Below are 26,951 nucleotides of genomic sequence, written 5' to 3' on the forward strand. Positions count from 1 at the left end.
AGGTAAAATATTTGTTCACTGAAAACTACAAAACAATTGCAGAAAGAAATTAAAGAAGAAACAATTAAGCAGTAGACATTTGTTAGCTCCAAAACAGGTCTATGTACATGGATTAGCGACTTAATATTGTTACAATGGCAATACTACTGACTAATTTTATGTGTTAACTTGAGTGACCATGGGGTGCCTAGATATTTGGTCAAACATTATTTCTAGGTGTTTCTGTAAGGGTGCTGGATGAGATTATCATTTGAATTGGAAGACTGAGTAAAGCACACTGCCTTCCCGATATGGGTGGGCATCATCCAGTCAAAGGTCTGAATAGAACAAAAAGGCCGATTCACCTGCAAGTAAGAAGGATTCTTTCTACCTGACTGCCTTCAAACTGAGACATCGTCTTTTTTCCTGCCTTTGTTCTTGAACTGAAATATCAGCTCTTCCTCGATTTTGAGCCTGCTGGCCTTTGGACAGGAACTAAGGCATTGGCTCTTATGGTTTCAGGACTTCAGACTCAGGCTGGAACTAAGCCATTGGCTCTCCTGGTTCTCCAGTTTGCCAACTCATACTGCAGATCTTGGGATTTGCTTGTCTCCATTACTGTGAGAGCCAATTCCTTATAATAAATATCTCTTTCTATGTGCGTGCATGTACATGTTGGTTTTGTTTCTCTGGAGAACCCTACTACTCTACCCAAAGTGATCTACAAATGCAATGCAATCCCTATCAATGGTCTAATGGCCTTCCTTTGACAGAAATGAAAAAATCTGACCCGGAATTGGAAGGAACTGCAAAGAGCCAAGACAGTATTAGAAAATAAAAATGAAGGGAAGACACACTTCTCAAACTATTTCAAAACCTACTACAAAACTACAGTAATCAGGGATCCCTGGGTGGCGCAGCGGTTTAGCGCCTGCCTTTGGCCCAGGGCGTGATCCTGGAGACCCGGGATCAAATCCCACGTCAGGCTCCCGGTGCATGGAGCCTGCTTCTCCCTCTGCCTGTGTCTCTGCCTCTCTCTGTCTCTCTGTGACTATCGTAAATAAAAAAAAAAAAAAAAAAAAATTAAATTAAAAAAAAAACTACAGTAATCATTAACAGCGTAATACTGGCATAAGGACAGATATACAGACCAATGAAATACAACTGAGAATCCAGAAATAATATGGCCAAATGATTTTTCATGAGGATACCAAGATCATTTAGTGGTGGGGGGGAAAGAAAACCAGTCTCTGTGATAACTGGGTAACCACAGGCAGAAGAATGAATCTGGACTCTTATATCACTCTATATATACAAACTAAGATCAAATGGGATTACCCACTAAAAGGTAAGAGGTAACACAAAAAACTCTTAGAAGAAAACAGTGGCAAATATTCATAACCTTGGTCTAAAGAATTCTTAGATATGACACCAAGATAACAAGCAACAAAAGAAAAAATAGATAAATTTGACTTCACCAAATTAAAAAAAGCTCTTTACATAAAAGGGTGTTATCAAGAATGTGAAAACACAGGGCACCTGGGTGGCTCAGTGAGCTAAGTGTCTGCCTTCTGCTCAGGTCATGAATCCAGGGTCCTGGGACTGAGCCCTGCATCAGGCTTCCTGCTCAGCGAGGAGTCTGCTTCTCCCTCTGCTCCACCCCCCTCCTCTCTAATAAATGAATAAAATCTAAAAAAAAAAAAAAAAAAGACAACAAAATAGGAGAAAATATCTGCTACCACATATCTGATAGAGGCCTAATATCCTAAATACGTAAAGAACCCTTACAACTCGACAAGAAGACAAACAACCCAATTTAAAAATGGCAAAATATATGAATAAACATTTCTCTAAGGAAGATACAGAAACGCCCAAAAGCACATGAAAAGATGCTCAACATCATTAGTCACTAGGGAAATATAAGTAAGAACCACACTGAGCTACCACTTCATACCAACCAAGATGGTTTTAATTGTTTTAAAAAGGTTACATATCTAGCATTGATGAAGAGAAGATGTGGAGAAATTGGAACCTTCATACACTGCTGGCGAAAACAAAATGGTTCAGCTGCTGTGGAAAACAATCTAGTGGTTCCTCAAACAGTTAAACATAGAATTACCATATGGCCCAGTGAATCCACTCTTAGGTACATACCCTAAAGAACTGAAAACAGGTACTCAAACACACATACACACATGCTCAGAGCAGCATTATTCACAATACCCACAAGGTGGAAACCAAAATGTCCATCAACAGATGAATGGATAGAACAAAATGCGGGATCTCCAGACAATAGGATGTTAAATATTATTCAGCCATAAAAAGAAAGGAAACAATGATACAGGCTATAACATGGATGAACCTGGAAAACATTACGTTCAATGAAAGATGTCAGAAACAAAAGATTACATCCTGTGTGCTCCATTTATAAGAATATATAGAATAGGTGAATCCACAGAGACTCACAGCAGACCAGTCATTGCCAGGGGTTGAGGGAAGAGCAATAAGGAGTAACTGCCTAAGGAGTATGGGGTTTCCTTTGGGGTAATGGGAATGTTCCGGAACCACACATAGGTTGTGGTTATACAACACTGTGAATGTACTAAATGGCACTGAATTGTTCGCTTTATTTTTTATTTTTGAATTGTTCACTTTAAAAATGGCTAATTTTGGGCAGCCCCGATGGCTCAGCGGTTTAGCGCCGCCTTCGGCCCAGGGTGTGATCCTAGAGATCGAGTCCCACGTTGGGTTCCGTGCATGGAGCCTGCTTCTCCCTCTGCCTGTGTCTCTGCCTCTGTGTGTGTGTGTGTGTCTGTCATGAATAAATAAATAAAATATTTTTTAAAAATGGCTAATTTTATGTTGTATGAATTTTAGGTCAATTTAAAAAAATAATGTTTTTAAAAATTGACAATCATGACATGTTACTTCACAGCCACTAGGATGGCTTTAATTAAAGAAAATGGAAAATTCCAAGTACTGGTGAGGACATAAAGAAACTGGAACCCTCATCTACTGTTAGAGGGAATGTAAAATGGTGCTGGCAATGCCTCACAGAATTTGTCAGTTCCTCAAACAGTTAGCATTTGACTAGAAATTTTTCTCCAGGGCAGCCCTTGGTGGCTCCATGGTTTAGCACCGCCTTCAGCACAGGGCCTGATCCTGGAGTCACGGGATCGAGTCCCATGTCGGGCTCCCTGCATGGAGCCTGCTTCTCCCTCTGCCTGTGTCTCTGCCTCTCTCTCTCTCTCTCTGTATCTCTCATGAATAAATAAATAAAATCCTTTTAAAAGTTGCTTAAAAAAAAGAAATTCTTCTCCCATGTATATATCCAAGAGACTCCAAAACACATGTTTGCACAGACTTGTACACATATGCTCAAAGCAGCAATATTCATAAAAGACAAAAAATATTAATAGCCCAAGGGGCCTAACAAGAGATGACCAATAAACAAAATGTGGTCTTACCCGCACAATGTACTATTATTTCACCATAAAAAGGAGCGAAATACTAAGACATACTACAACATAAAAGAACCCCAGAAACATTGTGCTAAATAAGAGAAATCAGAAACAAAAGGCCACATACCATATACTTCCATTTATGTAAGATATCCAGAAGAGGTGAATCCAGAGACAGAAAAGAGGTTAGTGGTTACCAAAGAGTGGGGCAAAGGCAGAAAAATGGAGAGTAACTTAGTGGTTACAGAGTTTCTTTTTGGGGTGAATGACTATATTCTGGAATTAAATAGTGCTGGTAGTTTATAGCACTGTGAATATATTAAAAATCACTAAACTGTATTTTATTTTTATTTTTTTTCAAGATTTTATTTATTTATTCATAGAGGTGCAGAGAGAGGGGGGAGGGGCAGAGACACAGGCAGAGGGAGAAGCAGGCTCCATGCAGAGAGCCCGACGTGGGACTCGATCCAGGGTCTCTAGGATCACGCCCTGGGCTGCAGGCGGCGCTAAACCGCTGCACCACGGGGGCTGCCCACTAAACTCTATTTTAAAGGGTTATATGATATTTTTTTTCTTATTAAAAAAAGGTAATGGGGACGCCTGGATGGCTCAGTTGGTTAAGCGTCTGCCTTTGGCTTAGATCATGATCCCAGGGTCTTGGGATCACTCTCTGCTCAGCATTCTCTCCTTCTGTCCTTCCCAGCCCACCCTCCATCTTCTTGCTCGTACTCTCTTGTGCCATCTCTCTCTTTCTCTCTCTCTCAAATTAATAAACAAAACCTTAAAAAAATGTAACATAGTATAATGTAATAACCACTCAATAACCCCAAGCAGAAAAATAATAGCAGTAACAACATAAAAAAATGGCCAGCACATTTGAACCTGATGTAATACAATTCTGTCCATATTTAGATCCAAAGAATTTCATATCATTGTACATATTTAAAAAAAAAAAAGTAAAAATTGAGGGGCACCTGCGTGGCTCAGTCAGTTAAGCATCCAACTCTTGATTTCGGCTCAGGTCATAATCTCAGAGTCCTGAAATTGAGCCTGTGTTGGGCTCCGTACTCAGCGGAGTCTGCATGAGATTCTCTCTCCTTCTGCCTCTCCTCTCACTCGTGTGCACTCCCTCTCTCAAATAAAATAAATCAAATCTTAAAAAAATAGTTGAGAGGGATAAAGATATTAGAAGGCACTGAAAAACTAACTTGAGCTAATAATGTTTTAAATCAAATAGAGAGAAATAAGGAGATAAGTGGCCAAAGGACAACTGCCAACATCAATAGGCACCATGCTGAGTGCCAGTGCATATGGTAACTGGGCATCCATTGGAGTCAGACAGACTAGAACAATATCTAGTGTAAAGTATAGTTATAAAAGCTGATACCATGTTCAAAGGCCCCTCAACTAAAAACTATTGTAAAAAAGAAAGTTCCTACAAACGTATGAACTGAAAATGCTAAATTTTTCTATCTATGATGGCATTTCTATTCTGCAACTGCATCTGGACATCCACAGGTCAAGAATCCCATTGTGTGCTCCACATGTAGGCTGAGCACCAGAAGTAGCAACGTTAGTCAAGTCACTTTTTGGAACTTCCTAAAATGTATGATCGTGAAAATCTCTGACTAGATTTCTGGTTTAAATATACATACCTGGGGCACCTGGGTGGCTCAGTGATTGAGCGGCTGCCTTTGGCTCAGGTTGTGATCCTGGGGTCCTGGATTGAGTCCCCCAGCAGGCTCCCCACAGGGAGTCTGCTTCTCCTTCTGCCTATGTCTCTGCTTTTCTCTATGTGTCTCTCATGAGTAAACTTTTAAAAACAAACAAACAAACAAACAAACAAACAAACAAACATATCTTGGGCACCTGGGTGGCTCAGTCAGTTAACCCTCTGCCTTTGGCTCAGGTCATGATCCTGGAGTCCTGGGAGTCCTGGGATAAAGGGGAGCCATCTCTGTTCAGCGGGGAGCCTGCTTCTCCCTCTCCCTCCTCCTGCTTGTGCTCTCTCTCTCAAGTAAATAAAATCTTTTTTAGAAAAAGAGAGAGAGGCAGAGACACAGGGAGAAGGAGAAGCAAGCTCCACACAGAGAGCCTGGTGTGGGACTCGATCCCAGATCCCGGGATCACACCCTGAGCCAAAGACAGACACTCAACCACTGAGCTACCCAGGTCTCCCATAAATAAAATCTTTAAATAAATAAATAAACCTTTATTTCACTTGCTTATACATGGATATAAAAATAGTTAAATTCTACCTTAATTCTAAAGTTTAAATGCAATAAGTATACATTAGTTAAATACTGTAATATTTAAAATAATTGTGTTGAAGAAAAATAACGCAAACTGAGTCCAATTATTAAAGAGGTGGTGGAGGAGAAGGTGACTCGTGGGCACAAGTGGATTAATGTTTAACAGGCCAGTCTGGGGAAGCAGCATGGGGTTTATAACACACTTGCCTCTGGTCAGTACACCGCCCCAAGTGAGTGATGAGAACCTGGGGCTACTGCCAACATCTCACCTTTTAGCATTAAGTGTGGGAGGTTTACTTCCACACACATCAAGAAAAATGTTCTGAACAGAAACAATAGATATATGAGGCAAAGAGAGCACCATGGAAACTATAAGGTAGGCAAGGTATATGGTAAGAAATGGCGCTCGGGGAGTCTGCGCACTCTGAGGAGCTTAAGAGGAGCCAAGAGCAGAAACAACCAGGGAGGAGCAGCCTCAAAGATGGTACCCTGAGCCCGCTCCAAGCACCAGGGCTTGCCCCAGTGCCTGGCCTTCTTAGTTCTAGAACTCCCACTCTGCAGTATCCTCTGAGTAGAATTACTACTCTATTATTACATTATTTACTTTTGCTACATATTTTAGGCAGGAATTTATATTTTGTGCCATATTCTTATTCAAATGCAAAAACTTCTATTTGAGAAAATCGATTCACAAAATTTTGGTTTCTCATCAGTTATGCAGGAAGCCTTTCTCGAAGCTGAGGCACATCCGTACTCAGGAGTAGAGCAAAGAGCTGGACTGGATTCCTCTGCTTTTCCTCTACGCCTTCATCACTCTAACAATTTATCTCCCCTACTTGTGATTTAAGTTGAGCTACATCTTACATGGAGATTGGAAATTGGAAACCAAAGCACATCTGCTGACAAAAGGGTGTTCCAAGAACTGGAAAGCCCGGGGAAAACCAAAAAAGGGAAGCATCAGATAAACAAAGAAAATGGCTCCTGCCAGCAAGAAAGTATAAAACACAACGAGCTCACCATCAAGCCCAGCAGGGAAATTAAAAGTTATCATCTAAGTAATGCCAATAAAAGAAGAGAGAAAACCATAAACAGACAGGTGTGCCCTGTTGATTAAAAAAAAAAAAAGTTTTTTGGCAATCCATGTTTATGTAAACATTTCAGCACAGGCTCTTTTCACGATACCTGATGCCAAATGCTCTGCTTGGGCCTGTGGCTAACATACTGGCCGAGTAAAGATGAGAGGAGACTCGATTCTTCTCCAAACAGGCAGATCCAAATCACATGAAAAACCCCACTCTGGAGAGAGAAAAAGAGAGACTGGGGGGAAGGGCGATGAGGACAGGACAGCCGGCCACAGGCTCACAGCTGGAAAGAACCGGATTAAACCTCAGTATAAAACTTGGTTTTAAATCCTTTAGGAAAACAATAGCTATGAGGCCCAGCACTGCCAATATCCCTTGATTTAGGGATTTTTTTTTTTTTAAAGCATTCATTCAATCCCGACTATGCAAAGAAGCTGCGCCTTTCTTGGCCCAGAGCCAGCGTCCTGCCCTCCGGGAGGGGGACAGGCTGAGGGCCCAGTGCTTTGACAAGCCACAAAGAGCCACATCCAGGTGGATACTGCCCGAGGGTGAGCCTGGACAGGAGGCACAGGCAGCTGCACGTGTGTGATAAGGTTCATTTCCCTGGAGCAACAACTTTACTCAAAAAATATGAGTGAAAAACATAAAACACAGCCACCTGAAGGACTGGATTACAGTATTTAAGTCGACTTTTAGAATAAAGCATGAGATTTCACAAAGCACTGGCTCTTGTATCAGTGCCCCTCCCCAGTCTCTCGGGCAGATTCCCCCATTTCTGCCTGTGGTTTAGAGGTAGGAACTGCCTGAGTGCTGAGGCCGACTCACTCCTCCCCTCCACACACTCATGCTGGCCAACTGCACCCCTCCCCAAGGCCTTACCCAGCAGACCTGCACCCTTGAGCTTCTGTTCTGAGCACGCAGCACCACACTTTCTGAGCTCCCAGACCGCCTTGCTCAGTCTGTCTTGCTACACAGGCCCCTTGCATTTAATGCCCCCAACATGGAATTTGCCATTCTCGGTGCTTCTCATTCCTGTTTGCCACATCCCTGACTCCACCACGACAACCTGTTCCCACTGCAGGGAGTGACACTGCCACTGAGCCAGCTGCTCCAGCAGAACTGTCCTCACTTCCCTGATTCTGACACCTGTTTACTGACCAAGACCTGTTGGTTTCAACACTCTTCTTCTAACTCTCTGTCACCACCACCTCTATGGATACAGGGTATACTTTTTTTTAAAGATTCTATTTTATTTTTTTAAGTAATCTCTATGCCCAACATGGGGTTCAAGAGCAAGAGTCACATGCTACACTGATGGAGACAGCCAGGTGCCCCAGGGTGTATGTTCTATGGCTAGGGAGAGGCTCTCAGATTCAGTTTATTGATATGCAGTTTTTTTTTTTATAAAAAAGATTTTATTTATTCATGAGAGAGACCCCAGGGAACTTGCTGCAGGACTCAATCCCAGGACTCCAGGGCCATACACTGAGCTGAAGGTAGACACTCAACCACTGGGCCACCCAGGCACCCCTGGAAATATGAAAATGTTTTAGAAACTTACAAAATTTTAAAAGCAGCTGTTCCTTCAAATTCAAATAAAAAATGCATTTGACTGTGTAAACCTGTTGCTGGCACACTGAGGATCTGGTTCAAGTGACTTTAAAATTTAATTTGGCAAAATATCCCTAGGGATGTATACTCTAAGGACAAAAAGAACTGCAGAAAATCCTAAACTGTTTTTCAGGAATCATATTATTGGTAATACACTGATATTGTTATTCTAAAACTATCACATTTGGGGGCACCTGGGTGGCTCAGCAGTTGAGCATCTGCCTTTAGCTCAGGGCGTGATCCCAGGTCTGGGGATTGAGTCCCACATTGGGCTGCCTATAAGAGCCTGTTTCTCCCTCTATGTCTCTGCTTCTCGTGTCTCTCATGAATAAAATCTTTAAAATAAACAAACAAACAAATAAATCTATCATATTTCTTTTATAGGATAAAACAGGTAACGAACAACGTTAATGTTGTTAGGAACCAAGGCTTTCAGCATTAGGAAAAGAGACAGCAATAGAGGCATAAAGAATTAAAAATACTAAATTTGAAAGAAACATCAGTATGAATTCATGATATTTTCACTTAAAAAGTGTATTTGTCTGGCAATCTATCCAAAAGGCCTGCAAACAATAACCAGCCCTGCAGCTGTGTCTATCCTCAGCACCCAGACTGTGGTCTCAAGATACCATTTTATACAAAAAGGAACGAGAGCTGCTCAGACAAAGAGCCAATGCGAGGTCTGGGGCAAAGAAGTCTCGAAGGAAATCTGGAACATCTTTTCACACCACAAAGCAAGGGAACGAGGAATGCGGGTCAGAGGACAAAGGAGCCCACTCAGGCTCAACTGGCCACAGTGGCTCAAGGTGAGCATCTATAAGAATCATAACTAAGGGATCTAAACACACCACATAGTCTAAGTTCCCAAGTCATCAGTCACTTTGGAAGTGGCTGTAAAACCATCTCATTAGTTTGTGAACTAGTAAAAAGAAAGAACCAGGCATTTATCCTCCCTTTCCTATTTGAACTGCTCCTTAGTGTAATCAAAACCTAAGGAGGGAGAGTTTCTAACGAAGTATCAACTACCCAAGGCAAAAGTCAATGGCAAAGAGTGTGGCACCATCATTTCACGACCTCCAATGACATAGGCCAGGCCCCAGGCAGCACTGGCCCCAAGTCCCTGAGACACAGGAGTCCTGCTGAGGGCACCCATCACTGCCTCTGCAGAGCCTGTGCTCAAAGGCCACGCAGGGATGTGGTCAAGCCACTGCATCTGCCCACCCAGTCACAGGAGATGCAGAGGCCAGAAGAACACGTTCAGTGGAAAGGGCAAAAGTCAACAGAGGGAAACCTCTGACGACAAGCAAGCAACCAAGAAAACACACAGAAGAAAGGGGACAGGGAGGGGCTGTCAAGTGATGGGACAGACTGAAGGGACTCATCCGCTCGCTGGGATTGTTTGAACCCTGCTCCATACAAACTAAAAACTCAGATGGCTGGGAAAAACTGAGTGGTCCTGTGATTACAAACGATCTTTTAAACTGCAGTTTTCTTGATACTTATGAATTTATTAAAAAATAGCTACATATTAAATCTCACTTTGAATGCAAATACTTCAAACTCATTTTATATTCATTTTACTATTCTAACATATTAAAGAGTTAATTTCAAGTAGAGTGCCACTCAATCACAAATTAGAGACTAAAATATAGTCTCTATATGAATTTCCTTTCAAACTTCTAGGGATCCCTGGGTGGCGCAGCAGTTTGGCGCCTGCCTTTGGCCCAGGGCGCGATCCTGGAGACCCGGGATCGAATCCCACATTGGGCTCCTGGTGCATGGAGCCTGCTTCTCCCTCTGCCTGTGTCTCTGCCTCTCTCTCTCTCTTCTCTGTGACTATCATAAATAAATAAAAATTAAAAGAAAAAAAAAACTTCTAGAGAACAATGGCTATGGAGCAAACAGTTCAAGTACCAAAAGATGCAATCCTGAGTTGAGTAGGCCTCCAGCCTCAGCCACTGGCACCTTCACTGCAGTGGGTGTCCTGCCGGAAAGAGTGGGTCTTGGGTTTTTCAAAGGGCAGGCCTATGAGGCAGAAATCCCTACCCCTGCCCTGGGTTTCAAACATATTCATTATTACCGGGCCATCAGGGATAATGTCAATTATTCTCAAAAAGTAATGCTGGTTTAAAGAAATGAGAAATAAAAATAAGGCTAGACACACACAAAACATGGTGCCATGTGTGCAGAAGATACTCAAATACATCCGTCTCAGAGTGAAACTGCTAAAGCCAAAAATGAGTAAGTTCAGGATGTGTTTTAATCACTTTATTTTTACAAAAAGCAAACAAGTTCCAGCTGCAAAGAGAAATCTATACAAATTAAAATTTTCCAGTGACGTACCCGTGTGTCATATGCTGTAAGGAAGATACCCAAAGCTCGGTCTGGGAGGAAGAGACTTCGGTAAAGAAAGAAGCGAAGCAGTGTCAGTCTTATCCTTCTTCAAAGAATGTAGTGGAGTCTCTTACCTGGGAGTAAGAATAATACTTGGTCAACTCACACTGGGAACATTTTTACAGATTTTAAAAACAGAATTTCAAAAAATGTAAATTAAAAAAAATGGTCAAGAAAGAAGTTAAAGAAAACACTTTAACCACTCTCTATAAACATGTACTTTGGATTTTCCATTTTTTGAGTTGGACACAAATTACAAAGTCTCAGTATCTTCAGACTATTTTTATTTTATAATAACTATTATCATGAAGTATTGCACACATCAAAAAAAGCACAGGAAATACGTATGTTCAGTACGCAAACACTAGTCCAACTACCATCTAGGCCAAGGAACAGAACATTGTTGAAACCCCAAAAGGGCTGGGTGCCTCTCTCTGACCCCACACCCTTACTTCCCCCTGTGAACAGTAACTACCCAAATCTTTACGGTTATCACTCCTTTACTCTTCTTTAGATGGGTCATCTAGGCATGCAGGTCTGATACAGCTTACTTTTGCCAAATTTAATTTTATATCAACAGATTTATAGAATTATATTGTATGTATTCTTTTGTCTTACCTTTTTTTTCACTCCACCTCTGTTGCTGTACCTGCCATTTATTTTCATTGCTGTGTAGTATTCCACTGTGTAAATATACCATAATTTACTTATCCAGTCCCCTGGATGGTTTCTACTTTGGAGCAAAGACACAGATCTCACTGGTGCAGCTATCTTGAACATGTGAGCATGTATTTCTCTGGTGTGCAGACATAGAAATGTGACTTCTACATTACTGGGTAAGTGTATATTCATCTTTGCTACATAAAGCCAAACTATTTCCCAAAGATGTTAATAATTTATACTCCTGCCAGAAGTTTACAGTGCTCAAATTCCTCAACAAGATTTGTCAGGCTTTTTAATTCTTGCTCACTGAATGGCTATGTACTGGTATCCTAAAAATTCTTTGTTAGGTAGAATTTTTAAAAAAGATTTTATTTATTTATTCATGAGAGACACATAGAGAGAGACAGAGACAGAAGCAGGTTCCCTGTGAGGAGCCTGATGCAGGACTTGATCCCAGGACACAGGGATCATGTGCTGAGCCAAAGGCAGATGCTCAACCACTGAGCAACCCAGGTATCCCTGTTACATAGAGTTTTATAATTATTTGAATATGGGCACCAGTCCATTAAGCACCTGACTCTTGATTTTGGCTCAGGTTATGACTGTAAGATCCAGCCCTACTTCAGGCTCTGTGCTGGGTGTGGAGCCTGCTCAAGAGTCATTCTCTCCCTCTGCCCCTCCCCCATGCTCACTTGCTTTCTATTAAAAAAAATTTTTTTTACGTTTACATTTCTTACATTTCTAAGAATTTTGCATTTGACAATTGCCACAATGGAATTCTTTTTTTTAAAGTAGGCTTCATGTCCAGTGTGGAGCCCAACACAACGCCTGATCTCAGGACTCTCAGAATACTAGAGCTGAGATCAAGAATTGGATGCTTAATCAACTGAGCCACCCTGGCACCCCTGTTCTTTTAGTGATTACTTTAGAAATTATAATGTGCAGGTTCTTCTCAAAGGCCACTATATCTTTACCCTTCTCTCAGACAGCAAGGACTTTATTTTTTTAAGGACTTTAAAATATTAATTCCATTCATCATATTTCCAACTTAAGTCCTAACATTGTGTGTTTACGCATGTGCACATATTTTTGTCACCATTAACATTTTATAGAATATTCATTTATTTTGGTTAGAGAGAGAATCCTTTCCTTTCATGTATGAAGGCATTATTCCAATTGCTATGTGGCTCTCAATGCTGGTGCTGAGAAGCTGCCTGCTCTTCCTTTGCAGGTAATCACATGCTTCACAGCCAGGTGTTTGGGTGTGGATTTCTTTTTATTTAGGATATCGTGTCAGTCATTTGTTGAACATCCTAACACTGAGGTTTGGCTTCTTTCAACTTTCTGGAAACTTCTCGGCCATTATCCCTACAAACACTGCCTCTGCACTGTCCTTCTCCTCTCCTTCCAGAACCCAATCATACCTGTGATGGACATCACTATTTCCTCTGTGTCCCTTTGTGCTTCCCGTTCCATCTTCATGCTTCTCATTTTTCCGTGTTTGATCTATTATGATGGTGGATTATATGGATTGATTTTCCAGTGTTAAACCAATTTTTCATTCCTGAGATAAAGTTTACCTGATCATTAAGCAATATCTTTTTTATATGTTTCCATATGGACCTAATATGTATGAAAGACATGTGTGTATGATAAATGTGCTTGGTGGTTTTCCTGTATTGTAATGTTTTTGTCTGGTCTTGCTTTCAGGGCAGTGATGGCCTCACAGAAGGAGGTGGGAAACATTCTCTCCTCTTCTATTTTCTAGAAAAGTTTTTGTCAGATTAGAATTCCTTCTTCTCTAAGCATTTAATACAATTTACCAGCAAAGTCATTTGGGTCTAGAGTTTTCTTTGAAGTGAGGGTTTTCATTACCAATTCAATTTCTTTAATAAATATAGAGTGATGAAAGTTTATATATTTCTTCTTGAGTGAGCTTTGGTGGTTTCTGTTTTTCAAAGAATGTTTTCATTTATTTTGTCAAATTTATTGGCATAAAATTATTCACAATTTTACCCTTACTACCCTTTCAATGCCTGTAGGATCTGTAATGGTACCCTCTCTCACATACGTGATATTGGCATTAATGTTTCCGCTTTTCTCACTGATGACAGATTTTTCTGGGTAGGACAATCATCTCTAACTTATCACTGTTAGCCTTCAAATACTGTTATGGCACTTTAAGTATAGTGGTACCATAATCCCAGTCCCCATTCATCCTTTGTGCTACTGTTTTCATTCATTTACCTCTACAAGTATTAGGAGGTCTACAAATTTTTGTTATTTTTTGCTTTAAACAACCATTTTTTAAAAAGCAACTCAAAGTGACAATATTTATTGACCATTTATGGTTCATTCCTCTCTAAAAATTTGCATCTGGTGTATTTCCTTCTACCTGAACTTCCTTTAAAGATTTCATGTACTGCAGTTCTACTGGTAATAAATTCTGTCAGCTTTTCTTGGCCTAGAAATTATGATTTCACTTTTATTTCTGAAAGATATCTTCTCTAGGTACAGAATTCTGAACTAACAGGTTTTTCTTTCAGTGCTTTAAACATGTCACTGTGTTGTCTTCTGGCTAGCACAAGCTCGGACCAGATGTCAGCTGCCATTTCTGTCTGTTCCTCTGTAATGTCTTTTCTTCTTGTTGCTTCCCCCCCCCTTTACCACTGTTTTCTCAGCAATGGAATTATGTACAATGTTGGTATGGCTTTCTTTGTTTATCCTATTTGAGGTTTTTGAGCACTCTGCTTTGTAGTTTTCATCAAATTTGGATTTTTTTTTTCAGCCATTATTTCTTCAAATGCAAACTGTATTCCCTCCTCTCCTGGAACTCTAGTTACACGTATCTGAGAACAGCTGATTTTGTCTCACAGGTCCCTAAATGCTCTGCTATTCTCTTCAGTCTTCCCTATTCTTTTGCTAGATTTTGCATCATTTCTAGTGCCATGTCTTGACACTCATTGACCAATTCTTCTGTAGTACCAAGCTGATGTTAATCTCTCTACTGCATTTTTCATTTCAGGTATTCTATTTTTCATCCAGAAGTTTTCAGGTTTTTTTGTATCTTTTGCTAATTATGCTCATTCTTCTCTACATCCTTGAGTACGTACAACTTGCTTTTCAGTGATTTTAATGTCCTTATCTATTATTTTTGGATTTGTTTCTATTGGTTGATTTTTCTCCTGGTTAAAGTCATATTTTCTTGCTTTGTTGCATGCCTGGTAATTTTTATAAGATGCTGGACACTAAAATTTTTTTATGCTGTTGGGAGCTGGGTTTTGTTACATCCTTTTAAATACAGTTGGGACTTGGGGAGCCTGGGTGGCTCAGGGAGTTAAGCGGCCAACTCTTGATTTTGGCTCAGGTCATGATCTCAGGGTCCTGGGATTGAGCCCTGCATCAGGTTCTGTGCTCAGTGGAGAGTCTGCTTGAGATCCTCTCTCTCCTTCTGCCTCTGCCCCTCCTCTTGCTTATGCACATGCACATGCACTCTCTCTCAAATAAACACATAAATCTTTAAAAACACATTAACAGGGGGAATCCCTAGGTGGCTGAGCGGTTTAGCGCCTGCCTTTGGCCCAGGGCCTGATTCTGGAGACCTGGGATCGAGTCCCGCGTCGGGCTCCCTGCGTGGAGCCTGCTTCTCCCTCTGCCTGTGTTTCTGTCTCTTTCTCTCTGTCTCACATGAATAAATAAATAAAATCTTTAAAAAAAACACACATTAACAAATAAATAAAAACATACATACATACAGGTGGGACTTTGTTCTGGGAACTGTTACTTGGAACAAGTGAGGGCAGGTCTGCAGCAGTCTTTCAGGTCTAGAACTAATTCAGCCCCACTACTGAGGTGAGAGGAGTCTATCTGATGCCCTAAATGGAAAAAGCTACTCTGAACCCTCCCTAACAAAGATTTAAGAAGAAGTTTTAAAAGGATCTAACTGATATTACTCTAGAGTGGTAATATGATGGGAATACACACTATCTCAATCTTGTGTGATGTCCACAAATTGTTCAGTCTACTCCTTTCTGGTGGTTCTTTTCCTTGCTTTGAAGTGTTTCTCTTCATGTATTTGCTGGTCAGTACTCAGCCAAAGCCTCAAGGGAGTCTTTCTGCAGCTTTCTGGAGTCCTCCAAGTAGCTCCCTTCCCCTCCTATACTTTGCATGCCCCCCATTCTAGCCACTTAGTCCTCCCAAACACTGAGTGTTTGCCACTTCAGTAAGACCAGTGGGTTCAGTTCCCTGCCCCTGCCTGCAGTGTAGAAACTGTCTCTAGGACAAGAGACAAGAGACTTGTCTCTAAGACAAGTTTGTGAAAACTACAGCATGGGGGCTACATCTAACCTACTACTAGTTCTTATAAAGTTTTATTGGAATACACACCAATTTATTTACATACTTGGTAGGAAAGCAGACACAGAGTTTAGTATGTAGTTGTGACAGAGACCATATGGTCTAAAAAGCCTGAGATATTTACTATCTGGCCCTTTACAGAAAAATTTCTTGGACCTTGCTCTAGAGGATAAGCTGGAATGGTTGCAGGTCTCATTTCTTTTATTTCAGGGAACACAGTCCTAACCTGTCTGTTGACCAATGTCTAAAACAGTTGTTTCATATATTTTATCTGGCTTTCATGTTGTTTAAGATGGGAGTCTGGTTTGGGACTAGGTTGAGGTGAGTGAGGCACTGGCCTCGGGTACAAATTTTAAGGGAGTGCCAAAAAACTCCGTAATAGAGATAAAAATCAAAATTAATGAAAAAATCCATGAGAAGCAAAAATATTAAAATTTAAAATTGAGGCAAAAGGGAAAATCACTAATCCTGATCTTATATATGTATTTAAAATCTGTTTTTTTTTTCATTATGGATCTTTGCATCAAATTTGATTTTTTAAAAGCACCGTATTAAAATGTTTATTTGGGGGGTACCTGGGTGGCTCAGTTGGTTGGACATCGGACTTCTGATTTCAGTTCAGATCATGATCTCAGGGTCATGAGATCGAGCCCATTCTGGGCTCCGTGCTCAGCAGGGCATCTGCTTGAGAATTCTCTTTCCCTCTGCCCCACTCCTCACTAAAATAAATAAAATCTTTAAATAAGTAAAAAGAAGATTTTTTAATATTTAAAGTAATCGCTATACCCAACATGGGGCTCAAACTTACAACGCTGAGATCAAGAGTCACATGCTCTACCGACTATGCCAGACAGATGCCCTTACCATATTTATTAATCTCAATTATTGAGCTTTCTGGTGCCCCCTTCAATTCTGCACGTGAGGCAAGTACCTCTCTTGCCTCACCTGCTCCTGGTCCCCATTATTCCATCATGGCAGAAATGTAAAATTCAGGAGTAACTTTCTTTTTTAAAAAAGAGATTTATTTATTCATGAGAGACACAGAGAAAGAAGCAGGTAGATGGAGAAGTAGGCTCCTTGAGGGGAGCCCAATGCGGAACTCGATCCCAGGACCCCTGGATCTCGACTTGAGCAGAAGGCAGACACTCACCCCTGAGCCACCCAGATGCCCCCAGGAGTAAGTTTCTTATTAAATACATCACACTAATATATTATAGCTAGAAGAGTTTATCAGAACTGGAAAATTAAATGTTTTCTTTCTCAGAGATCTCTTAAAACAGAAAATGCTTCAATATGAAACATTATGTTCAAATTCCTTCTATTTGCAACTAAAGTCTAATGTGTACATACTCCCACACATACCCACCTTGTAGGCAGCAAACTGTTACAAGAATATAAAAATTTTCCTATAATTGGGGCACCTGGCTAGCTCAGTTCAGTTGGTAGAGCAAATGGCTCTTCATCTCAGGGTTGTGAGTTCAAGCCCCATGTTGAGTATGTAGCCTACTTAAAATTTAAAAAAATGTTTTTAATAAATTAGTTAAAAAATAAATAAAAACTTTCATATAATGACTAAATACATGCACACAAAGATACTATAACTGTAAAACAATACTGTAATTATACATTGTCCAGGTGATATATTTATTTATATTATGGAGTATATCAAAAACAGCCATCAGCAACTGCTACCAAGTCAATTTACTAACTGATGAAAGTAAGGTGCCAAGGTTCTCAACACATCATTTCAATTAAAAATAAATCAAGCAACAAACTATCATTCCAGATTCTGCAGGATTACCACCCTGCTGGTACCCTCTAGTAAATGCAGCAGGAAAGCACTAGGCAAGCACAAGCAAAAGGATTCTCATGGTTGCAAGAATAAAAACCTGCCAACAATAGCCAACTTCTACATATTCTGTGTTTACTTCATTTTCTAAAAGCACAAGTACAGGAGAATATTTTCAAATGTAATGACCAAATAAAGCTTTTCCCTTAATTAAAAATGTTAAGGTATTACATTTAGTGGAGAGACAAAGACTATGAAATTCGAATTGTAATTTTTATGAATAGTCAAAACTCATGAAACTAGTTAATTTAATAATCAGACACTGTTTGAGTTCATGAAGCCACCCCCACCCTCAAATTCCCTCTTCTATCTGCTCCTTCTGACCTGGCCTTATGTATGAGTCGGCCTGCCCGCCCCACGCAACCTGGCACTGAACGCCTGCCCTCCCTGCCAAGACCCTGTCTCTGCATCCCAGGTGCAGGCTTGTACACGTGCTGCACCAGCCCCTTTGTCCTGTGCCTTGGCTCCTTCCCTCTCACTTCCTTTATGTCCTGCCAGACACTTCATCTCAAGACTCTGTTCAAGTATCTTAACATCTACCATTTACATTCAACTCACAGCTTGTCATGAAACTTTAGGGCAGAGATTATGCTGCCTAATTTTATCTATAGCCTCCCTTGACCCCCAGCACCTAGCAAGGTGTCAGGCACACTTGATCGGTACCTGCTTTTTACAGGGTTATATGCCTCCAAACATTTTTCTGAGACCTTTTCCCTCCCAGTGGACATGACCTTCCTCAAGCCCTGATCTATACTATAAGGACACCCACCATAACACAAGCCTACACTGGGTAGATTATACTTACTTCCTTCTCTCTCTCTCTCTCTCTCTCTCTCTCTCTCTCTCACCTGTGAGCTTTCTGAAGTAAAAAATGCGCTTTTTGGGGGGCGCCTGGATGGCTTTGTCAGTTAAGTGTCTACCTCTGGCTCACAACATGATCCCAGCGTGCTGGGTTCATGCCCCACATCGAGCTCTCTGGTCAGCAGGGAGCCTGCTTCTCCCTCTCCCTCTGCTCCTTCTTGTGCTCTCTCACTCTCTCAAATAAATAAAATCTTTTTTTAATGTGGTTTTTTTTAGGTTTGCACCCTCAGCACTTAGAAAGCATCTACCACACAGTAAATATTCAACACGTATTAGTAGTTATTACATTATTCCTGTAATTACTCATTTATTCCTCACAACTCTATAAATATCCCCCCCCCCCATTACAGAGATGAGGTAACTGGAACAGAAAGATTCAGCAATTTCCCAACATTACACATTACCAAATGACAGAGTAGTCTGCCTCTTGAGTCACATTTCTAACATCTATTATCAGATAGAGACTGTATCAACAAAGGCACACTCACTGACTCATGATATCGTAAGAATCAAAAAAGATTTATGCTGTAAAACTGGATTTGCCATTTGCACCTCTCAAATTATCTTTAAAAGGTTATCCAATGCTCCAAAGACCTCCTTGGACTATTGAGAAACCAAGATAATGACACTCAGCAACTTGCCCAAAGTCAGAGTCAGCAGGACTGAAAGCCTGGTCTCAAAGACCAGAGCTCCCCCCATGATGACTTGACTGCTATTCTCGACAGGTCAGACACCTATAAACTCAAATCCTGCAAAATACATGCCTCAAAACTCCCAAAACATCAATAATGCCTAACTAATACATTTGTCACTTTTTATTTTTTTAAAGCTTTTATTTATTTATTTATTCATGAGAGACACACAGAGAGGCAGAGACACAGGCAGAGGGAGAAGCAGGCTCCATGCAGAGATCCCCGACCCCAGGATCACGACCTGAGTCAAAGGCAGAGGCTCAACCGCTGAGCCACCCAGGGGTCCCCATTTGTCACTTTTTAAAACCAAGTGTGTTTTTTCATTGTTTTGAATTTCAGCATTGACATCCGTGGAGTTTATTTACCCTCTTAGGACTAACATAGGACATTCACAACCAGATCAAGGAAGATACTGAGATATTGTGAAGGCTAAAATAAATTTCCTGCAACGTTTAACTAATTATTTGGCTTGGTTTCTAGGTACTTTAAATGTGAGAACTGACTAGAATTATTTAGCTTACTCTTGAAAAGCATTGTCCAAATGGATCTGAATAAGGAGGAAAAGATCTAGTTAAGAGTGAATGCCAAAAAAAAAAAAAAAAGAGTGAATGACTATCGCATGCTACTGAATAATAGTTAAAATTACTCTTGTGTAAAAAAAAATCGTGTTTTGGAGTTGTAATGCAGTGGTGAGTTTAGTTTTGTTTTTGGCACTATGATAGGTTTCTCTGAAGTCTTGCCCACATGAAATCATGGTTGAATATCCATTACCACTGCATACTTACTTTAGTCCAGAATATGAAATGTCACATATATTTTTACAGATAGAGTCATGTTGAAAACTTGAGATGTCTAGTGTAATATTCCTAGGATCTTTTTGAATCTAATATTCTCATGCTAGAATAAATCAACTTCCTAATCAAATGTGACCCCCTTTGCTAAAATTACTGTACTCACAGTACAGTTTCCTACATGACATCCAACTGATCACACTGTTTTAACTTAAGGCTGTACAAAAGTGTGACATCATTCAGGTTACGAAGAAATTTTCATCTCATCAGTCTTTCATATAAACTTATTCTGCAATGTTCACTTTTGCTTAATTAATATAGTTACAATTCACTGCAATTTACTCAGTGAATTTAAATAGACATTTATTATGCAACATCAAATCTCTTAGGTTCCCCCCAAAATTAATCAATATTTTGAACATAAAATATTCTACTGTCAACACTTTTACACAAAAGAAGGCCTAATTAATTTTCTACTGGAATAAGATGAAAATAAATCTAAATTTGTAGGTTAGATCAGCACTGCTGAAAGATCCCAGGACTGACTCAGTAGGGAGAAGTGCCCCAAGGTCAGGGAACACCTGGCCATGCTGTGACCTCACTGCGCCATGCCATGCCACGCCTTGCACACAGCCCCTGGCACCGTCTCAAATGGTCCAATGGTTGGGACCAGTTTGTCTGATGCCAGATCCACATGTCCACTCTCACAAGTGCCCAATAAATAATTTTGAATGACAGCACCTTTCCCTAGTCTGGCACTGTCCTTAGGAAAACAAAAAGAGCATTTCCTATAAATTAAAATATCAAAAGCACTGGGATCAGTTTTTTTTCCCCCACTGGAATCAGTTTAACTAGTTTCTTAAAACTACATCATTCTCCTCAAAAATCTCTATACTTGAATTCAAAGGATGCATTAAACTCTGCTACCAAAACCAAAACAAAAAAAAAATTTAAATAAATAAATAAACTCAACTCTGCTACCCTCACAATGTATTTGTTCATTTACAAGGAAAAGAACATGGAGAGCAAAAGAGGAAGGCACCGCTGAGGATGTAAACAGTCATCTACTCTCAGTTGTTTCCATCTCCTTGGTGGAGGGAAAAATCCAAGTATTCAATAATTTGAAAAGATATTAAGTTAGTAATAGAAAAAAGATCTCTTGGTTGAATCAAGAAAACACTTTGAAAACTTCCAAGACAGTCCTGCAAAGGACACAGAGCATCCCAGCCACCTCAGAGGGAACACGCACTCCAGCGCCCAGAATGGCCAGCACAGCACAGGCAGGAGAGGACAAGAAAGACAGGGGTCCTGAACATCATCTCCAGGGAACAGGACACAGCACACGTAACTGTGTGCATGCATGTGACATGAAAACTGCCAAGGAAGCACATGGTGAACACACCAGTGACAACCATTTAAGTGGGTACATGGAAGCCCTCCTTGGGGAGAGGACATTTAAGCCATAATCTGAAGGATCAGTAGAAATTAACTATTTCTGTAATTCTCAGATTTAAAAAATATAAACACAGATAAATACAAAAAGAAAAATCAGTGTTTAAGAAGTGGCTCAGTACTATCAATTCAGTATCTCGTTTGATAGGTTACATAGGAAAAAAAACTGCCTTATAATTCAAGGATACCAATCTTTTTGCTGTACTTCTGCTTGATATTAATATTAGTACACACATATGCATATATACACACATATCCACTAATATATACAAAATACAAGGATATAAGTATATATATAAAATACATATACATATGTATACATATATATACATAAGAATAATCATATGGTAAATTGATAAATATTAAATGAATGAATGGGTTGCTGGCCAGAGCTCAGAAAATGTCTTTAAAAAATACTTTCCTTTTCACACTTTTGCAAGCAAGGAACTAAAACCTCCAAGCAATTTACTTGCAGGCATTAAATTACATTTCAAAAATAGCTTTATTAAAAGGGGTACAGAGTTGCTTCTCAACAACTTATAATAGAAGCCTTCTTCTGACTTAATGTTATAAACAGAATTTTTAGATGAGCACAGTCTGAATGTAGGAAATGAATTTGTTTTACCAGATTTGTAGTTGCAAATTGTAATAAACAATACCACTCATAATGATGAATGATAAAACCATCCAGCACTATTAGACATTTTCAAAACCCCACACAGAATAAAAAGGGAAGCAACAGAAACTGCTAGGAACTGCAGGTTGGGAGTTAAGGCTCTAAGCTGAGAAAAAGTCCTACCCTCGCCCCCAGGCAACAATAGGACTCCAGGCTGGGGCTGGAGGAAGAAGAGCTGGCCAGGAGGTATCCACTAGGCCTTACACTGCCCCTGGAGCCCTGGGCAAAGAGGAGGAACAGAACAGGAATCTGTCTGGAGGTTTTAACATTTCAGTTTGGCTCTTCAATAGTCTAAAACACCTAAGAGATGGCCAACCTGAGCTCTATCCTGACCCTTTCTCTGCAGATTGTTTCAACTCTACCTGCTACTATAGAGACAGTTGCAGCGCAACAGGGGAGTGACTCAGAAAATACAAGTCACCCAATTACACAGATGTCTTATGGCTGAGCACAGTCTGCACATAAAAGGGGTGCTTACTCCAACCTGAGGGTCTGAAGACCCTTGCAAAATAATCCTAATTAATAAATCTGCCTGTGAAATGCCATTTTGTAACACATGCAGGGCTTCTCTAAGTGTAAAAATTTGTCATTTTTAATTGAATGCACTTTTTTGACAAGTCAAGATACTGTTCTCCTTCAATTAAAAAAAATTTTGATTCTTCTAAGTCAAAAGAACAATTTTAATTACACTGCTGAATTCATTTTTTGTGTTTCACAGGCTTCTAATACCAGTGCCTGATTCACTTAGAGTACGTACTCCCGCACGTGGACTCACATGGTGGTGTGCATTCAAGGAGCGTGTCGTCATCCCCCTGGGTTCTACCCATCTCAACTGCCTGGGGAACACAACACCAGGCTGTTTGCTAGGGCACTTTCTTTAGAGACCTGATGAAGGCAGACTGTTAGGCAGGGCATCGGGGTTACAGGATTCCTCATATCAAGAAAATTAGTAACCCCCTGAGATCTGAAAGCAGCAATCTTTCTCCTCCTGAAAGGTTACATCTAAGACTCCTTTGATGCAGCTCTTTCAAGAGAAAGATTACTTAATTCTCTCTCACCGGAGGATAACAACACACTTGTCCTGGGCTCTTTGTACATCACTAAAAGGAAACTTCTAAAGACTGTATTTTCAATCATGTTCTCACTATCACAAACTGTCCTGTATTTTACCATGTGCCTATTGAGCAACAGGATCCAAATGCTGCTTGACCTGCACTGAGCTTTATTCCTTCTCTGTCATCTTTGACCACCACCCCCAAATTTGCAATAGCCCTATAAGTTTTCATGGGCTCCAAAGTTATCCAGACACTTAATGGGTTTCTTAACAGGTTTCTGTTATGTACTGAGCCTGAGATCCAACAGTGAGAAATGTGCCTCCTACCTGCACAGAGCTCAGTGTCAGGTGCAGGTTCGGGGCAGGGGGGTGCCTATAGGTGCCGGGTCCTGGGAGAATGCCCTAGCTGCCTGGTAAGCTGAGTAGAAGTAGCCTTACAAGCTCAACCTCTTATTATTTGTAATAAGTAAGGTGTAACATATGAGCTGCACCTAATATTACTGTGTCGTTTTGCCCTGGTCAACACAGTGCTGTGACCTTGAGGTAATAGGTGATGATTCAGCTCCCCCCAGAGACCCCTGGGCATCTAGCCTCTCTTCAGGCTACCACAGACTGGCGGAATGCAGCTGCAGAGCCGCGCAGGCTGAGCGCTCTGGTGCACAGGTCACACGCTCTCATCACAGCATGAGGCCTGAGGGGCAGAAGATGTGCCCCTCAAGTCTCCAGCACACTGAGTAGAAGTTCAATAAATGAGATAAAGAAAGAAGAATGAGAAAATAGGAACTTTTATAAATTAGAGAGTTCTATTCCTGTTATTATGTAGGCCTTTTTAATTTATTTTTTATAAAAAGAAAAGCAAAAAACAAAATTCTTCTGTCAGGAAAGTGATCCTTAGGAAAACAGAAAACTAGAAACCAGGTTTCTAACTCTAGATCTGGTTCTGACCTGTGGTGGAACCTTAACCAAGCGGCAGTTTCTTTGGGCCTCAGTCTCCTCATCTGTAAAATAAAGAGACTGAATGAGATGAGGATTCTCAACAAAGGTCCGTAGATGAGCTACTCCAAAAATGCCCACTGATGGGAGTCTGACTTTACCCTCATGCTTAACATCTAAGCTGTGTGATCTAAATGATCCTCAATAGGAACGCCTCGGTGGCTTAGAGGTTTAGCACCTGCCTTCAGCCTGGAGGTGCGATCCTGGAGTCCTGGAATCAAGCCCCACATCAGGCTCCTTGCAGGTAGCCTGCTTCTCCCTCTGCCTGTGTCTCTGCCTCTCTCTCTCTCTCTCTCTCTCTTGTGAATAAATAAATAAAATCTTAAAAAAAAAAAAAAGATCCTTAATACAGAGCATGGGCTCCACACAAGTATGAATGTCTTCCTGGAGCCTGCACAGCCGCCTCCTGGGAGCTACTGCCTCAGCAGCCACCACCATCCTCGGACGTCCTAGGCAAGCTGTGCAGGTGCCTTTTTCAAAATATTAACAATCAATATTCTAGTCCCATGTAATCGAGGTACCAATAGAGTTTCAAGGCACAAGGGGAACTAGTTTTCAAAGAAACTATGCTACATACATTTCTAACCAATAACAAGCAATCCTTTGGTAATGAAGATAACAGGCCTTCATATATTAGTTTCAGGATTTTGGCATTTTGAACACGGGTCTTTCTAACCCGGGCCTGCCTCTTCAAAACCAACCATCATCATATCCTAGAAACAAATTAGGCAGGGCTGCCTCCCTAGAAGTCAGGCTCTCTTAGAGCCCTGAGTTGTGTTACTGGAAGGAAGCTCTCCAGACAGATAGAAGCTCTGCCAGAACCACACCAGCATACGGGGTTGCAGCTATGCTCTGGGGTTGTCGAGGATTTCCAGCCCTCAGGAGGCACAGACCTGCCAGCCCATTCTACACCACCCACAGACTGAGGTGTTGGGACACCCGCACACACAGGCTCACTCTCCAGCCTCAAGTTGAAAACCATCTCTTAACAATAGTCTGTTGCCAGGAACCAAGAGACCATGGCAGATGTTAGCAGAGGAAGAACTGAGCTGAATAGATAACTGGTAAACGGAAAAAAAGGGATGTGACACACACAGAAAGCTGAATTTATTTACACTAATCATGAATGCAGGCTCTCAGCTGGAACATCTCACTTAAAATGCCAGAAGGTTCAGTACCCATTCATAAGCTTTTCAGAATGCATGCAGTTGCCATGGTAACCCTGACAGTATATTTCTTGGCATTGGACATATAAATTACCACCCATAATGCATTTAATACAGTTTGGGGGCCACTACTTCATAGACAAATAAATAAACCTCAGTTCTGACTCTCAGTCTCCCTCTTAGATAAACAAAGAGGAGCAGCTGGAGGTAGTATCCAACTCACCCCAGGATAAGCACAGAGCTCTGCACATCTGAAAATGCTCATCTGAAGGCAAATAAGAACTAAGGAAATTAGATTTCCTCATCCACGGCCATATGGTTGAGATTTTGTGAAACAAAATGTTCCATGCCAGATTAATGACAGTGTCATTGCTTAAGTTAAAGAAGCAAATCCATTCTATCCGTGTCTACATCTCTGGAACTCAATCATGTTCAGTAAGTCAAAGAACAAGCAGATCTCTTTAAAGAACATCTTTAATAATTTATTTAAATGGCATTTGTCAACACTAAATAAGAAGACTGTTCAAACATTCACCCTGTCCTTTAATAAGAAATCAAAGTTTTATTTCTTTGGTTCAGAAGAAATCTACTCAATCATAATTCTTCATTTTCACTAGGGATATTCATAAACGTTTAAAATACATATTAGACATGATTTCTAAAGTCCTTACCTTCTCATCATCCACCATCTGAACACAGAGAAGAGAACAGAATTACAGTGCACAACCTGCAAAGGCATCTTGAATCTCACATCCCAGGAAACCCACTGCATCAGTAACTTCACACAGCTGCTGCAGGACATGCCTGCACTAGCTGCGACGTTCACAAAAAATCACTTCTGCTCTTATACCAAAACAGCTAAGTCCAGGGAAGCACTGTCTTCATGACCTCCTTCTTCAGACTGCAGGCCATAGTCATCAGCTAAGAAAGGGAGCAAGAGATCTCACCACCAGTTGTTTCCATATGAACAGAGACTTTGGTGACCGCTGCATTGCAGTCTTTCTGAAAGCTACAAACCTCAGAAGCAAGAGCGCTGGAGAGAGACTCCCCTGGCACAGAAAGCTGCCTTTTGAATCACAAAGATTTTATAAGGGTCTTTAAAAAAATGTTGCAAACACCTCAGCGGGGGGTGGCATTTCTAGATTTCCAAAGGCTGATTGGTTTGTGGTTTCTACTGGAGAATGGTTTTGACGATTTATTGTGCTGGGTAAGAATGCTAAAATTAATGAAATGTGCATGATGACACACCATCTTTAACGCTCAAGTACTCTCTGTGAGGATCCTGCACATCTGCCGCTTCACACAAGCCTCAAAGCCCCTACTGAAAAGCTACTGAGAATGAACCATGACTTTCATTCCAGAAAATGCAAGTACAGTAAGAACTTCTAGTTCCTCCGTGGGTAGCAATCACCTTGAACACCCAGCTACCTTCGCAGTATAGTAAAAACCATTACATGAATCACAACCCTTGAAATACTAAACCATTAACCATACAATCAAATTCAGAAAAAGACTTAAAATAGTAGCATGATTACTAAGTGACCTTTACTTTGCATCCATTCATTCAATATATTTAGTGAGCATTAACCAACCACATGCTGTGTGTGAAATGGCATGAA

The 26,951-nt window shown here is 40.7% G+C and overlaps 1 protein-coding gene across 1 annotated transcript in view; it reads right to left on the reverse strand.

Annotated features, from left to right (window-relative positions):
• The window catches only part of TRAF3 (TNF receptor associated factor 3), a 113,185-nt gene that overhangs the window by 43,263 nt on the left and 42,971 nt on the right, over positions 1–26,951 (reverse strand). The window contains exon 2 of the mRNA XM_055304138.1: positions 10,729–10,853. The gene's annotated coding sequence lies outside the window, so the exon portion shown is untranslated. The remainder of the gene's footprint in view (positions 1–10,728; positions 10,854–26,951) is intronic.

Source organism: Nyctereutes procyonoides, unplaced genomic scaffold, assembly GCF_905146905.1.
Source record: "Nyctereutes procyonoides isolate TBG_1078 unplaced genomic scaffold, NYPRO_anot_genome, whole genome shotgun sequence".
Taxonomy (NCBI): Eukaryota; Metazoa; Chordata; class Mammalia; order Carnivora; family Canidae; genus Nyctereutes; species Nyctereutes procyonoides.